The sequence below is a fragment of the Bison bison genome, unplaced genomic scaffold (assembly GCF_000754665.1).
Source record: "Bison bison bison isolate TAMUID 2011002044 unplaced genomic scaffold, Bison_UMD1.0 scf7180017864270, whole genome shotgun sequence".
NCBI lineage: Eukaryota > Metazoa > Chordata > Mammalia > Artiodactyla > Bovidae > Bison > Bison bison.
Window position 1 is genome coordinate 5030311 of NW_011494842.1, and position 15841 is coordinate 5046151.

The following is a 15841-nucleotide window of genomic DNA, read 5'->3' on the forward strand; positions in this document are numbered from 1 at the left end:
CAGTCTGCTGTTCCATGTCCAGTTCTAACTGTTGCTTCTTGACCTGCATACAGGTTTCTCAGGAGGCAGGTCAGGTGGTCTTGTAGTCTCATCTCTTTAAGAGTTTTCCATAGTTTGTTGTGATCTATATAGTCAAAGGCATTGGCATAGTCAATAAAGCAGAAGTAGATGTTTTTCTGGAACTCTCTTGCTTTTTCTATGATCCAATGGATGTTGGCAATTTGATCTTTGGTTCTTCTGCCTTTTCCAAATCCAGCTTGAACATCTGGAAGTTCATGGTTCATGTACTGTTGAAGCCTGGCTTGGAGAATTTTGAGCATTACTTTGCTAGTGTGTGAGATGAGTACAATTGTGCGGTAGTTTGAACATTCTTTAGCATTGCCCTACTTTGGGATTGGAATGAAAACTGACCTTTTCCAGTTCTGTGGCCACTGCTGAGTTTTCCAAATTTGCTGGCATATTGAGTGCAGCACTTTCCCAGCATCATCTTTTAGGATTTGAAATAGCTCAGCTGGAATTCCATCACCTTCACTAGCTTTGTTTGTAGTGATGCTTCCTAAGACCCACTTAACTTTGCATTCCAGGATGTCTGGCTCTAGGTGAGTGATCGCACCATCGTGGTTATCTGAGTAATGAAGATCATTTTTGTTTAGTTCTTCTGTGTATTTTTGCCACTTCTTAATATCTTCTGCTTCTGTTAGGTCCATACCATTTCTGTCCTTAATTGTGCCCATCTTTGCATGAAATGTTTCTTGGTATCTCTAATTTTCTTGAAGAGATCTCTAGTCTTTCCCATTCTGTTGTTTTCCTCTATTTCTTTGCATTGATCCTTGAGGAAGGTTTTCTTATCTCTCCTTGCTATTCTTTGGAACTCTACATTCCAATGGTTCTATCTTTCCTTTTCTCCTTTGCCTTTCACTTCTCTTCTTTTCACAGCTATTTGTAAGGCCTCCTCAGACAACCATTTTGCCTTTTGCATTTCTTTTGCTTGGGGGTGGTCTTGATCACTGCCTCCTGTACAATGTCACAAACCTCCATCCATAGTTCTTCAGGCACTCTGTTTATCAGATCTAATCCCTTGAAGCTATTTGTCACTTCCACTGTAAGGGATCTGATTTAGGTCATACCTGAATGGTCTACTGGCTTTCCCTACTTTCTTCAATTTAAATCTGAATTTTGCAATAAGAAGTTCATGATCTGTCCACAGTGAACTCCCAGTCTTGTTTTTGCTGACCGTATAGAGTTTCTCCATTATTGGCTGCAAAGAATATAATCAATCTGATTTCGGTGTTGACCATCTGGTGATGTCCATGTGTAAAGTTTTCTCTTGTGTTGTTGAAAGAGGGTGTTTGCTATGACCAGTGCATTCTCTTTGCAAAACTCTGTTAGCCTTTGCCCTGCTTCATTTTTTACTCCAAGACCATATTTGCCTGTTACTCCAGGAATCTCTTGACTTCCTACTTTTGCATTCTAGTCCCCTATAATGAAAAGGACATCTTTTTGGGGTGTTAGTTCTGGAAGATCTTGTAGGTCTTCATAGAACCATTAAACTTCAGCTTCTTCAGCATTACTGGTTGGGGCATAGTCTTGGATTACTGTGATATTGAATGGTTTACCTTGGAAACAAACAGAGATCATTGTGTTGTTTTTGAGATTGCACCCAAGTACTGCATTTCCAATTCTTTCATTGACTATGATGGATACTCCATTTCTTCTAAGGGATTCTTGCCCACAGGAGTAGATATAATGGTCATCTGAGTTAAATTCGTCCATTCCAGTCCATTTTAGTTCACTGATTCCTAAAATGTCAATGTTCACTCTTGCCATCTCCTGTTTGACCACTTCCAATTTCCCTTGATTCATGGACCTAACATTCCAGGTTCCTATGCAATTTTGTTCTTTACAGCATCAGACTTTACTTCCATCACCAGTCACATCCACAACTGGGCATTTTTGCATTTACTCAGTCTCTTCATTCTTTCTGGAGTTATTTCTCCACCATTCTCCTGTAGCATATTGGGCACTACCGACCTGGGGAGTTCATCTTTCAGTGTCCTATCTTTTTGCCCTTTCATACTGTTCATGGGGTTCTCAAGGCTAGAATACTGAAGTGGTTTGCCATTCCCTTCTCCAGTGGACCACGTTTTGTCAGAATTCTCCACCATGACCCGTCCATCTTATGTGACCCTACACGGTATGGCTCATAGTTTCATTGAGTTAGACAAGGTTATGATCCGTGTGATCAATTTGATTAGTTTTCTGTGATTGTGGTTCATTCTGTCTGCCCTCTGATGGACAAGGTTAAGAAGCTTATGGAAGCTTCCTGATGGGAGAGACTGACTGAGGAGGAAACTGGGTCTTATTCTGATGGACAGGGCCATGCTCAGTAAATCTTTAATCCAATTTTCTGTAGATGGAGGAAGCTGTGCTCCCTCCCTGTTGTTTGACCTGAGGCCAAACTATGGTGGTGGCAGCGAAGATGATGGCGACCTCCTTCAAAATGCCCTTGCACACACTGCGGCACTGAGTGCCCCCGACCCTGCAGCAGGCCACCGCCGACCCACACCTCTGCCAGAGACTCCTGGACCCTCACGGGCATGTCTCGGTCAGTCTCTTTTGGGGTCACTGCTCCCTTCTCCTGGGTCCTGGTGCACACAAGGTTTTGTTTTTCCCCTCCAAGAGTCTGTTTCCCCAGTCCTGTGTAAGTTCTGGCTGCCCTATGGTGGAGTTAATGGCAACCTCCTCCAATAGAGCTTATGCCATACCCAGGCCTGTTGCACCACAGAGCCCCTGGCCCTGTGGCAGGCCACTGCTGACCCGTACCTCTGCAGGAGACACTCAAACACTGTTTTGGCTCAGTCCCTGTGGGGTCTCTGGGTCCTGGTGCACACAGGGTTTGTTTGAGCCCTTCAAGGGTCTCTAGTGGGTATAGTGTTTGATTCTAAATACAATTTCGCCCCTCCTACCATCTTCCTAGGGCTTCTCCTTTGCCCTTGGACATGGGGCATCTTTTTTTGGCGGGATCCAACTTTCTTCTGTCAACAGTTGTTCAGCAGTGAGTTGTAATTTTGGCATTCTCACAGGAGAAGATGAGCACATATCCTTCTACTCTACTGTCTTCCTCCACCACCTACCATGTCCTTTACATATTCTTTCAGACAATGCAAGACTGCCTCTTACAGAAAACTCTTCTCCCAAATCAATCAGAGCTTCCTTCACTGCTTCATATCCATACAACACCACAGCAGGCTTCATGCCATAACACACAGTGAACACAGGGCCATAGACTTCTGAGAGCTGCTGAGAAAGCCATGAAGTAGTCACTCTTTTTAAAGGTGACTTTAAAGCAGTGGGGGGGCATAAAATAAAAACATTTTCTAATAAATGAAAATTGAAAGAATTTGTTGTCAGCAGACCTACACTGTAAGAAATGCTAAAGCAACTCTTTAGACTAAAAGAGAAATTAAACCAGGTGGAATCTCAGATTTAGAGGAAGGAATGAAGTAGTTAAACATACTTAATGACCTGGATAACCACAGTGGTGTGATGATTCACCTAGAGCCAGACATCCTGGAGTGTGAAGTCAAGTGGGCCTTAGGAAGCATTACTACCAGCAAAGCTGGTGGAGGTGATGGAATTCCAGCTGAGTTATTTCAAATACTAAAAGATGATGTTGTGACTCAATATGCCAGCAAATCTGGAAAACTCAGCAGTGGCCACAGGACTGGAAAAGTCAGTTTTCATTCCAATCTCAAAGAAGGACAATGCCAAAGAATGTTCAAACTACTGCACAATTGCACTAATTTCACATGCTATCAAGATAATGCTCAAAATCCTTCAAGTTAGGCTTCAGCAGTACATGAACCGTGAACTTCCAGATGTACAAGCTGGATTTAGAAAAGGCAGAAGAACCAAAGATCAAATTGCCAACATCCATTGGATCATAGAAAAAGCAAGAGAGTTTTAGAAAAGCATCTACTTCTACTTCATTGACTTTGCTAAAGCCTTTGACTATGTGGATCACAACAAACTGTGGGAAATTCTTCAAGAGATAGGAATATCAGACCGCCTTACCTACCTCCTGAGAAATCTGTATACAGGTCAAGAAGCAACAGTTAGAACTGGACATGGAACAACAGGCTTGTTCCATGGGAAAGAAGTATGTCAAGGGAATATATTGTCACCCTGCTTATTTAACTTATATTTAGAGTACATCATGCAAAATGCCAGGCTGGTTGAAGCTCAAGCTGGACTCAAGATTGCCAGGAGAAATATCAATAACCTCAGATATGCAGATGACACCTCTCTAACGGCAGAAAGCAAAGAGGAACTAAAGAGCCTCTTGATTAAAGTGAAAGAGGAGAGTGAAAAAGTTGGCTTAAAACTCAACATTCAGAAAACTAAGATCATGGCATCTGGTCCAATCACTTCACAGCAAATAGATGGGGAAACAATGGAAGCTGTGACAGATTATTTTCTTTGACCCAAAATCACTGTGCACTATGACTGCAGCCTTGAAATTAAATGGTGCTTGTTCTTTGAAAGAAAAGCTATGAAAAAGCTAGACATAGAATTAAAAAGCAGAGACATAGCTTTGCCGACAATGGTTCATATAGTCAAAGCTATGGTTTTTACAGCAGTCATATACGGATGTGAGAGCTGGACATTCTTTATAGAAGGCTGAGTGTCGAGGAGTTGATGCTTTTGAACTGTGGTGTTAGAGAAGACTCTCAAGAAGTCTCTTGGACAGAAGGAGATCAAACCAGTCAATCCTAAAGGAAATCAACCCTGAATATTCGTTGGAAGGGCTGATGCTGAAGATGAAGCTCCAATCCTTTGGCCTCCTGATGCAAAGAGCCAACTCATTGAAAAAGACCCTGATGCAGGGAAAGATCGAAGGCAGGAGGAGAAGGGGATGACAGAGGGTGAGATGGTTGGATGGCATCACCGACTCAATGGACATGAATTTAAGCAAGGTCCGAGAGTTGGTGAATGTCAGGGAAGCCTGACATGCTGCAGTCCATAGGGTCGGAAAGAGTTGGACATGATTGAGTGACTGAACAACAACAAAAATATACTAAAAGGTTATTGTTTTTCTCTTTGTTTCTTTAAAAGATAAATGTTTAAAGCGAAAGTAGTATCATTGTAGTGTATAACGTTTATAAAGTCCATAGTAGTAACGTATATGACAATATTTACACAAAGATGGAGAAAAGAAATTGTACCATTATAAATTTCTTCCATTTTACATGAAGTGCTAATTTAAAATGGACTGTGATTTTTCAAAACATTGAACTTTTCTAAATTATGTTAAAATATTCAATTCAACAAAAAGTGGGAAAGTGAAATCGTAGGCAAAATCATTTTACCTCCCTCTACTAATCAAGGTTGTTTTTAAGACTTGCATGTCCTCCAAGCAGCACACAGCCCAAACAACAAAATATTTGCCTCAGTTGTTTTCCAGGAACTTGGAGTCAGCTGTGTCAAGTTGTAACTTAGTTGGTTGAGATCGGATATGACCACTGACCTTCCAGTTGGGCACGTGTGTGTCCAGTTGGTGACCTTTTGACATCAGTGGGACAAAATTCCACTGTCAGACTGTGCTAAATGCCTCCACTTTTTAACATGCAGAACCCTGTAGCTTAGTGCACCTGTGCAGAATGAGGAATACCGCATCTTTTCCCAAGCTCCCTAAGCCTCAGACCGTCCTGTTTCTTTATTCTTTGTTCCATTAATGCCCTGAGCCCCTTGCCTTCAGGTAGGCAGGTCTGAGAGTTGCTCTCCCATCTCCTTGCTTGGCTGCCTTGCAAGTAAACCCTCCCTCCTCCAAACTTCAGCATCCCATCATTTTGGTTTGCTGTGTGTCAACCTGATTCAATAACAAAAGGAGTAACAGAGTAACAGAAACACATGACATTGCACTTGAAAACATGTGGGCTATTTTCAAATATCTTCTGATATTGATCTCTAATAATTCCACACTGATAAGAGAATGAGAAGTGACGTGAAGAAGTGAAGTCGCTCAGTCGTGTCCAACTCTTTGTGACCCCATGGACTGTAGCTTACCAGGCTCCTCTGGTAAATCCATGGGATTTTCCAGGCAATAGTACTGGAGTGGATTGCCATTTCCTTCTCCAGGGGATCTTCCCAACCCAGGGATCGAACCCAGGTCTCTCACATTGTAGACAGACACTTTACCGTCTGAGCCACCAGGGAAGTAAGAGAATAGACACTGTGATTTCCATACCTTTAGACCATCAAATTTTTGCACCTGGTCTTATGTCCCTGGATATGTTCCGCTGTCTCCTAGTTTATAGTCTTTGGGAACTTGAATAGAATTTGTATCCTACTGTTGTGTGAGAATTGTATACATCTTAATTATGTTGAATTGGTTCATAGTGCTTTTCAGGTCTACCGTAGCCTTTTACTTCTCTGTATATTCATTCTATTCATTTTTGAGAGTTTGATATTGAAACTTCAACTAAAAATCTTAATTTTTCTACTTAAAAATAACTGCAATATATAGCGGAACTATATTAACCTTGTTCTGTATTTACAAAGCCTCCTGTAAATGTGTTACCATATTTTCATAATTAATAAATGCATGACAAACATAAAACAGTACAAATTGATTGATCTTAATCCAACCATATCAACAACTACACAAAATGTCAATGGGCTATATACCCCAATTAAAGGGCAGACTGCCAGGCTGAATTTAAAATGCAAGATTGAGTAATATGCTGTTTATAAAGGATGCAATTTGAAGACAAGGACATAAGCACACTGAAGGGAAAAGATATATCATGAAACAGTAAGCATAAGAAAGCTGTTGTGACCATGTTAAAATCAGTCAAGGTAGACTTCACGACAAAGAAGCATTTCATAACAATGAAAGAATCAGTCCATCAGGAAGACATAATCCTGAAAATGTATGCCTCTAATATTAAAGTTTCAAAATATATAGAGTGAAAACTGACAAAACTAAAGGAAGAAGTAGACACATCCACAGTGATAACCAGAAACTTGAATTCCTTTCAGCAGTTGACAGAACAAGCAGAAAAAAAATCAGCCTGACCAACTCCTATCAAATAACCATTGCCCCTGGTTCTTTTTCCTTCTGAGGCACCTAGTGTAACACAATACACACAGAATGAATTAGAAAAATTTAAATAATTCAGTATATTTTTTCCAATACAAATTTTTATAAAATGCTATTTTCTTATCACAATTTTATTTTCATGAAGTTCTTAGAGCTACTGCTTTAGCTCACCCAGTGCATGGAGAGGGTTATGGACTGAATTATGTTCCCCAAACTTCTTGTGTTGAAGCCCTAATCCTCAGTAAGTCAGAATGGGTTGGAGTTAGGGCCTTCAAAGAGGTGACTAAGTTAAAATGAAGCTGCTAGAGTGGGCCCTAATCCAGTCTGATTTGGTGTCCTTATAAGAGGCAATCTGGACACCAAAGAGCCACAGAAGTGCACGCACAGAAGAGAGACCACATGAGGACTCAGGAAGAGGGTGGCCATCTCCAAGCCAAATATGGAGGCTTCAGAAGAAAACAAGCCTACCAACACCTTGAGCTTAGACTTCTAGCCTCCAGAACTGTGAGAAATAGATGTCTGCTGTTCTGGCCATCCAGTCTGGGTAGCACATGTCCTCAAGTCAATCATCGCCCCTCTGCATTGCAACCCCATGACTAACAGACACGACATGAAGGCCTGTTTCTCACCTGGCGAAACCACTGAGGCCTCCATCAGCCCCTCCTCCAGCCCCTGCCTCGTTCTAACTGAACACTCAGCAGAAGTCCAGTCTTTGACCGTCGAAGTGGACAAAAGAAGGGAGGTCATTGGATGAAAATCATCATCATGCTCACTACTGCATTACCTTACTACAGAGAAGTCAGGACATTTGAACCTGAGCTGGAAGACTCTGCATTTAATGTAGTCCTTGAACAGGAATACAGGCAGAAGACCTGTGGCGTGTTTATAGTGCCTCGACTAAGGAAAGCTTTGACACCCAGGACAATATGCCACTGTAAGAGTCAGAGCAAAGTACTGCTCTGACTTTCAAGCAAACAGAAGGAAGGATGGGAGGACAAGTGAGATATAAGGAAGGAAGACACACTACTACCAATATCTTAACCCAGGGATACGCTCAGCTGATCCGCATGCAAAGGAGACAGAGAATTTGAGAGAAGGTGGTGTGTCTAGTCCAACAGTCCCATTTATAAAAGTGGAAGTGATCATCTTGATCACATTATGATCGGCAGGTAAAATTGATTTTTTTATTTTTTTTAGTTGTTTTATATGCAGATAAAATTTTCTCTGATACTAGGTTGACTCCAGTTGTGAAATATTTGGCAATGTTTGGCAAATATCTGCCAAAATATTTGGCAAATTTGGCAATCAAATGAAGAGCAGGGATATTTCAGTGAATGATGATAATTCAGTCATATTGTCATGTAGAAAGAAAGGAGTTTTTATTCAGTGTTTTCTCTCATCTGTGAATGATAAGCTATTTCTGAGACTGAAAATAAAGGTCCAATATAGCAGTAAGCTAACTACAGGTGCTTTTTGGTGTCACAAAGCAGTAACTGTAGACGTATTGACAGAGAAGAGATTCTGTTGCGGGTGGAATGCAGAGTCGGGGGGCCAGGTTGGGGGAAGAGATTAAAGCTGCCCTCTCCTGATTGGCACTATCAGGCTCCAAAAATTTTCAGAAGCCCATCTAGAATGAGCACTGCTTAAAATGGCAGGCAGGCCAAACCACACAGACCGAGGGATGAGTTGGCATGAACTTCTGGCCACGGTGAAGGCCAGGTCAGGCGGCCGAGTTCAACAATCCCGCTGCCTCCATAAAGATAAAAAGAGGAATTAGCAGTGAGCTTTCTCTAGAATCAGCAGCTCAGCCTAAAACACTCACTGCCCGTTATCCTGAGTCTAGAGGTCTGTATAAATGACTTTTTATTTACAAAGGCAAGTATTCATTTATATGATAGTGGATGCGAGGTGTGACAACATCGTGACTTATATTTAATGATAAAAAGTATTTTGCGCTTCACACTTGAATACGTTTATTAAATGTTTTCACTTTCATTTTATAAAGAGGATGCTAGAACTCAGAGACGTGAACTGGTTATGTAACATGTAAAGCCTGCGCAACAAATGAGTCTAAGGCATAACCGGAGACGGAGTCAGAGGTTACAGTCAGGGCTGCTGCATACAGGGGCACAAACAGGCCTTACAGTGGGTCCCCCAGGGCGCAGCTGCAGACCATCAGCTGCTCTATCCTGAGGAGCCCTTTGACAACTCTTATGAAACATGTCTCAGAAACTTCCGTGGAAGGTCTTGCCTGGTGGTCCAGTGGCTAAGACTCTGGGCTCCCAATGCAGGGGTCCGGGTTCCCAGAACAGGGAATAGATCCTCCATATTGCAGCTAAAGAGCCTGCAGGCCCCAACTAAGAGTTTGCATGCTTTTGAATATACTATCTAGGTTGGTCATAACTTTCTTTCCAGGGAGTAAGCGTCTTTTAATTTCATGGCTGCAGTCACCATCTGCAGTGATTTTGGAGCCCAAAAAAATAAAGTCTGACACTGTTTCCACTGTTTCCCCATCTATCTGCCATGAAGTGATGGGACCAGATGCCATCATCTTCGTTTTCTGAATGTTGAGCTTTAAGCCAACTTTTTCACTCTTCTCTTTCACTTTCATCAAGAGGCTTTTTAGTTCCTCTTCACTTCCTGCCATAAGGGTGGTGTCATCTGCATATCTGAGGTTATTGATATTGTGCAGCCTTAAAAAGAGTGAGCCCCTGCCAAAGAGTCCCATGCTAAACCGTGGATGAACCTTGAGACATTACGCGAAGAGAAAGAAGCCAGTCACAAGAGGACAAATACTGTGTGTTTCCACTCACAGAAGGTATCCAAAGAAGTGAAAACTACAGAAACAAACAGTAGAAAGGTGGTTGCCAAGGACTGAGAGGGAGGAATTGGTGTTTCCTGGGTATAGAATTTCAGTGTTGCAAGATGAAAAAGTTCTAGAAGCCTGTTGGACAACAATGTGAACATACTTAACACAGCGGAGCTGTACACTCAGAAACAGTTCAGATCAAACACTGAATGCTATGTAGTTGTTTTTTTACCACAATTAAAAGAAAGACCAAAAAAAAATGAATATAACCCCCCAAATAATTAACTCAGAATTTTCAAAGAAAGAAAACAATTGGTGAGGGTGAAGGAAATGACACCCAATCCTAGGATTTTTTTTAAAGATTTTTTTTTTAATGTGGACCATTGTTTTAACTGTTCATTTGTTACAATTCTTCTTGTTTTATGTTTTGGTTTGTTGGCCACGAGGCATGTGGGATCCTAGCTCTTGGAACAGAGATCAAACCTGCAACCTGTGTGTTGGAAGGTAAAATCCCAAAGACTGGACCGCCAGGTTTATGCACAGTTCATTCTCCATTAACATGTACAACAAATTTCAAAGGACACAGAGTCATTTGGATATCCTCCTTAGCTCCTCCTTCCAAAAATTCTTAGTGAAGAGACTAGTTAGGGTTCAGTCTGGTTTCACCATATAACACACAATGTGCTTATTTCACTCAGTCACTGAGATATCTGTTTCTTGCTTTGGGATCTTTAGGAGTGATTTCTGTGAGTTAGCTTTACTTCTTGGCTTATTTACAGGAATTCTTTGAAGACTGAGTTAGTATCAGCTGGCCGTGAGGAAAGGCTTTGTCCATCCCTGGCTGTGAATCGCTGAGCTCTGACCCTGCCTCTGTGGCATCTGGAGGCACAGGGTACTTTCAGCAGAGCATCATTTTGCAGCCAGGACTAAATGGGTGGGGGGGTTTCAAGCCAATTTTGGTTATTAGAATCACTTCCTACTTGAAGTGAAAGCTAGAAATTCCGTCTTGACTGTGTTACTATTAAAACATTTTTTTCTCCCTTTCTTTCTTCCCTCTGCCAACAGTTGCTAGGAGTTGGAACAAATCTATTTCCTCATTCAATGTTGTGTGAGTCACCACAAATCTTCCAAAGCGAAGCAGATAGTCTTTTCGTTGTTGTTTAGTCGCTAAGTCACCAGTGGGACCAGAACTAGACTCTAGGTTTTTCTGACTACACATGGGACATTCAGCTATGTGCTGTGCTGTGCTTAGCCGCTCAGTCATGTCTGACTCTTTGCAACCCCATGAACTGCAGCCCGCCAGGCTCCTCTGTCCAAGGGGATTCTCCAGTCAACCTACAGGAGTAGGTTGCCATGCCCTCCTCCAGGGGATTTTTCCCAACCCAGGATCAAACCCAGGTCTCCCATCTTGCAGGCGGATTCTTTACCAACTGAGCTACCAGGGAAGCCCAAGAGTACTGGAGTGGGTAGCCTATCCCTACACCAAGGGAACTTCCCCACCCGGGAATGGAACCAGGGTCTCCTGCATTGGATGTGGCTTCTTTACCAGCTAAGCTACCAGAGATGCCCCATCTCGGCTATACTTCTTAGCTGTACTTATCGGTCACTTATTAGTATTAATTTCAATTTTCAAGAGATTTAAGTTTAAAAGATTATTTTCTTTAAATTATTTTTCGAGCCTAGTAGTAAAAACGACCAAGAAAGCTAAACAAAACAATGACATTCATTATCACAATTTTGTAAGTGTAGGAACAGAGAGGAAAATTAACATTTATTGAGTATCTACTATTTGACAGACCTGTACCCACTTTATCTTATTTAATCCTCACCACACTGAAGAATATTTATTATTATGTAAATACTTTTCCCTGTACTTGAGGGAGCAGGAGAGTGAGGATGAAAAAGTCTAGTAAAGTACATTTATTCACACCATACCATGGCTCCCATCGCTCTGTGGTCAAAAACAGCCCCATGGAGTGTCATGCTCCTAGACCTCAGTTGTGACTCTGTCACCAGGGAGTTCCTGGAAGCCTCCCCAACAGCAAGAACAGAGAGGCCACAGGCCAGCCAGAGACTCAAAGGACAGCTGAGTCCAGGCACTGCCAGGCCACCTGCACCTCTGGCTGCAGATGCAGATGGGGCCCAAGAGGTGCCCCATGTACCCACCGAGAGCAAGCATCTATCCTGCCATACCATGCATCTTAATCAGCCCTCATCCAGCTGTCAAATCGCACTGCCACCTTCTACAGGCCTATCAACACCCTGTCCCCAACTGTTGCTGTTGTTCAGTTGCTAAGCCGTGTCTGACTCTTTACAACCCCATTGACTGAAGCACACCAGGCCTCCCTGTCCCTCCCTATCTCCCAGAGTTTGCCCAAATTCATGTCCATTAAATCGATGAAGCTATCCAACCATCACATCCTCTGTCACCCTCTTCTCCTTTTGCCTTCAATCTTTCCCAGCATCAGGGTCTTTTGCAGTGAGTTGCCTGAACAGTATAAAAAGGCAAAATGGTACCCAATACATAGTTTAAAATGTATGAAAACAAGAAGAATCATCAAGATATTCCCGCAACCCATCATTTTACTCAGTCCAAAATATTAGTGAATCTACATATGGAAAGTTTCAAAAGAAGTCCTCTGGATTTTAATTATCCTTTTGAGCAAGAAAAAAAAGGAAATTGTAAAAATAAATGAGCACTTTTCAGAATTAAAAAAAAAAAAAAACTGTAAGTAATGAGAAGTCATCAAACAGCTGAACAATTGATCTTGATTTTACTTATGGAATCATAACTCTGCAGTGTCCACTAGACAGCTTGGGGGTAAAAAAAATGCCAAGCAAATACAGAGATGAAAAATTCCAGCAGACTGGAAGAAACAACTTTCAAGAATGTGAGAAATTAAGAAACAAACATTTGAGCTTCAACATAGGCAATTAAAAGCTAAAATTATGAAGGGAAAAAAGCAATCTATGCTATTAACTATAGCTATCCTACAGTATACTACTACGAAGAGTTGACTCATTGGAAAAGACGCTGATGCTGGGAGGGATTGGGAGCAGGAGGAGAAGGGGACGACAGAGGATGAGATGGCTGGGTGGCATCACTGACTCGATGGATGTGAGTTTGGGTGAACTCTGGGAGTTGGTGATGGACAGGGAGGCCTGGTGTGCTGCGATTCATGGGGTTCCAAAGAGTCGGACACGACTGAGTGACTGAACTGAACTGACACATTGTATAGTACCTATAGTATTAGTAGTATACTATCAGCTGCTAAGTAGAATATGATTGGACTTCCCAGGTAGCTCAGCTGGTAAAAAATCTACCTGCAATGCAGGAGACCCCCGTTCAATTCCTGAGTGGGGAAGTTCCACTGGAGAAGGGATAGGCTACCACTACAATATTCCTGGGCTTCCCTCGTGGCTCAGTCAGTAAAGAATCTGCCTGCAATGCAGGAGACCTGGGTTCAATCCCTGCATTGGGAAGATCCCCTGGAGGAGTGCATGGCAACCCACTCCTGTATCCTTGCCTGGAGAATCCCCATGGACAGAGGAGCCTGGTGTGCTGCAGCCCATGGGGTCACAAAGAGCCGGACACAACTGAGAGACTAAGCACAGCACAGAGTATGATTACTATTAGCTATAAAGTAGATATGAAGCTCTAGAAAATAAATGGAGAAATTTAGAAGCTCTAGAAATTACTATAGATGCAGTTGGATCAAATTTTTAAGCAATAAGGTTTCATATACACACATGGACATTTCCAAGCCCTCTGGCCTTTTCAGACTAAGTCAACCAGCACGCTTTTCTTTGCAGCTTCAAGGCAGGTACTACCTGGGAAAATGAAAAGGACAATGGACTCAGGAGTCTGGCATGCCGGGACTTGGCTGGCATAGAGACTGGTGATTTGGGAGCATACATTCTCTGAACTGGAGAGGGAGAAAGCTAGAGAGAACTGGATTTATTGAAGAGCTATTGAGAGGGAGGAATTGACAGGATTAGTCTATTAATTTAGGACTGTGGAAGAGGCAAGGGACAAGTCAAGGATGGTTCCTGGGGTTCTCTTCTCAGTAATCAGAAGGATGCAAGTATCGTTCACTGCCGTTTGGTCCATAGAAGGAGCTGATGAATTGGGTGGGTGGGGAGCAAAAGGAGACTGCTTGTGGCCAGGGGAGGGCAGAAGGAGTCAGCCTTCAGGCTGGGACAGGCTGGGATGGAGCCATCGGAGAGAAGCTGTGCAGTGAATGGCTGGACTTCAGACGCTCAGGAGAGGTTTCAGATAGAGACAGTAATTTAGAAGAGAGTCACACAGAAGACAAAAACCTGTGTAAGGGATGAGATTGCTGGGGGAAGAGTGTGTATAATAAAAAGAGAAGGTGACCCAGGACATACCCTGAAGTCAAGTGAACTGAAGTCGCTCAGTTGTGTCCGACTCTTTGCGACGCCATGGACTTTAGCCCACCAGGCTCCTCGGTCCATGGCATTTTCCAGGCAAGAGTACCGGAGTGAGTTGCCATTTCCTTCTCCAGGGGATCTTCCCAACCCAGGGATCGAACCCAGGTCTCCCGCATTGTAGGCAGATGCTTTCACCATCTGAGCTACCAGGGAAGCCCCATGTACCCTGAAGGAACATCAGTATTTAAAGGATGAAGGGATACAAACGAGCCCTCAAAGGAGACCACAGCATATTCAGGGCAGTAGGAAGAAAACCAGAAGATGACTGTGTGACGGAAACCATAAGAAGAACATACTTCAAGAAGGAATTTGTCATCAGGGTCACATGCTGCTAAGAGGTGAAAATAGAAGTCGCAAAGTGTCCACTGGATTTAGCAACGCAGAGCCGTGACCTTGAGCAGAAGCACTCTGTTGCCATAGTGGAGCAAAACCAGATTCCAGGGGGTGGAGGAGTAGCAGGCGGCAACACAGACACTGCTGCATCCACTGGGCTAATATCCCAGGATGCTAACCACCACATTCCGGAATGATCCCTGACTGCCAGCACATGGAGGGAGCGAGCGATGCAGAGACAGTGGGTACAGCTCATCATAGTAATTTCCGTATTAACAACACGGCTTGGTGTTTAATTGAAAAGCACTAAACACCACTCATGAAGTAAACATTGACTTGCAGTATATTAGGCAGAGCCAGAGCAAAAGCTGGCACAGTAAGCTGTGATTCTATTCCTCTATTAACTGCAAATCTTACCATGGGGTCACACAGAGTCGGACACAACTGAAGCGACTTAGCAGCAGCAGCAGGACCAGTTTCAATTTTGGACCAGTACTACAAATAATAATAATAAACAATAACGATCTCTGCCAATTCCCAAACACATCAAGTTGTATACCTTAAACATCTCCAGCTTTTTGTGTATCAATCACACCTCTATAAAGCATTCTTTTTTTTTTAAGATCGCTCGCAATTGTTTAAATCCTCAGGCAAAAATGTCAAAAGAATTGACAGGCAGTCTTAAGAAATTTTACAGTATAGACTACTTAAACTTTTAATTTCTGAACTCATCCTAACCCTGTAGTTAGGATCAATTCAGTTCAGTCACTCAGTCGTGTCCGACTCTTTGTGACCCCATGAACCGCAGCACGCCAGGCCTCCCTGTCCATCACCAACTCCCGGAGTCCACCCAAACCCATGTCCACTGAGTCGGTGATGCCATCCACCATCTCCTTTGTCATCCCCTTCTCCTGCCCTCATTCTTTCCCAGCCTCAGAGTCTTTGTAAATGAGTCAGCTCTTCACATCAGGTGGCCAAAGTATTGGAGTTTCAGCTTCAACATCAGTCCTAGCAATGAACACCCAGGACTGATCTCCTTTAGGATGGACTGGTTGGATCTCCTTGCAGTCCAAGGGACTCTCAAGAGTCTTCTCCAACACCACAGTTCAAAAGCATCAATTCTTCAGTGCTCAGCTTTCTTCACA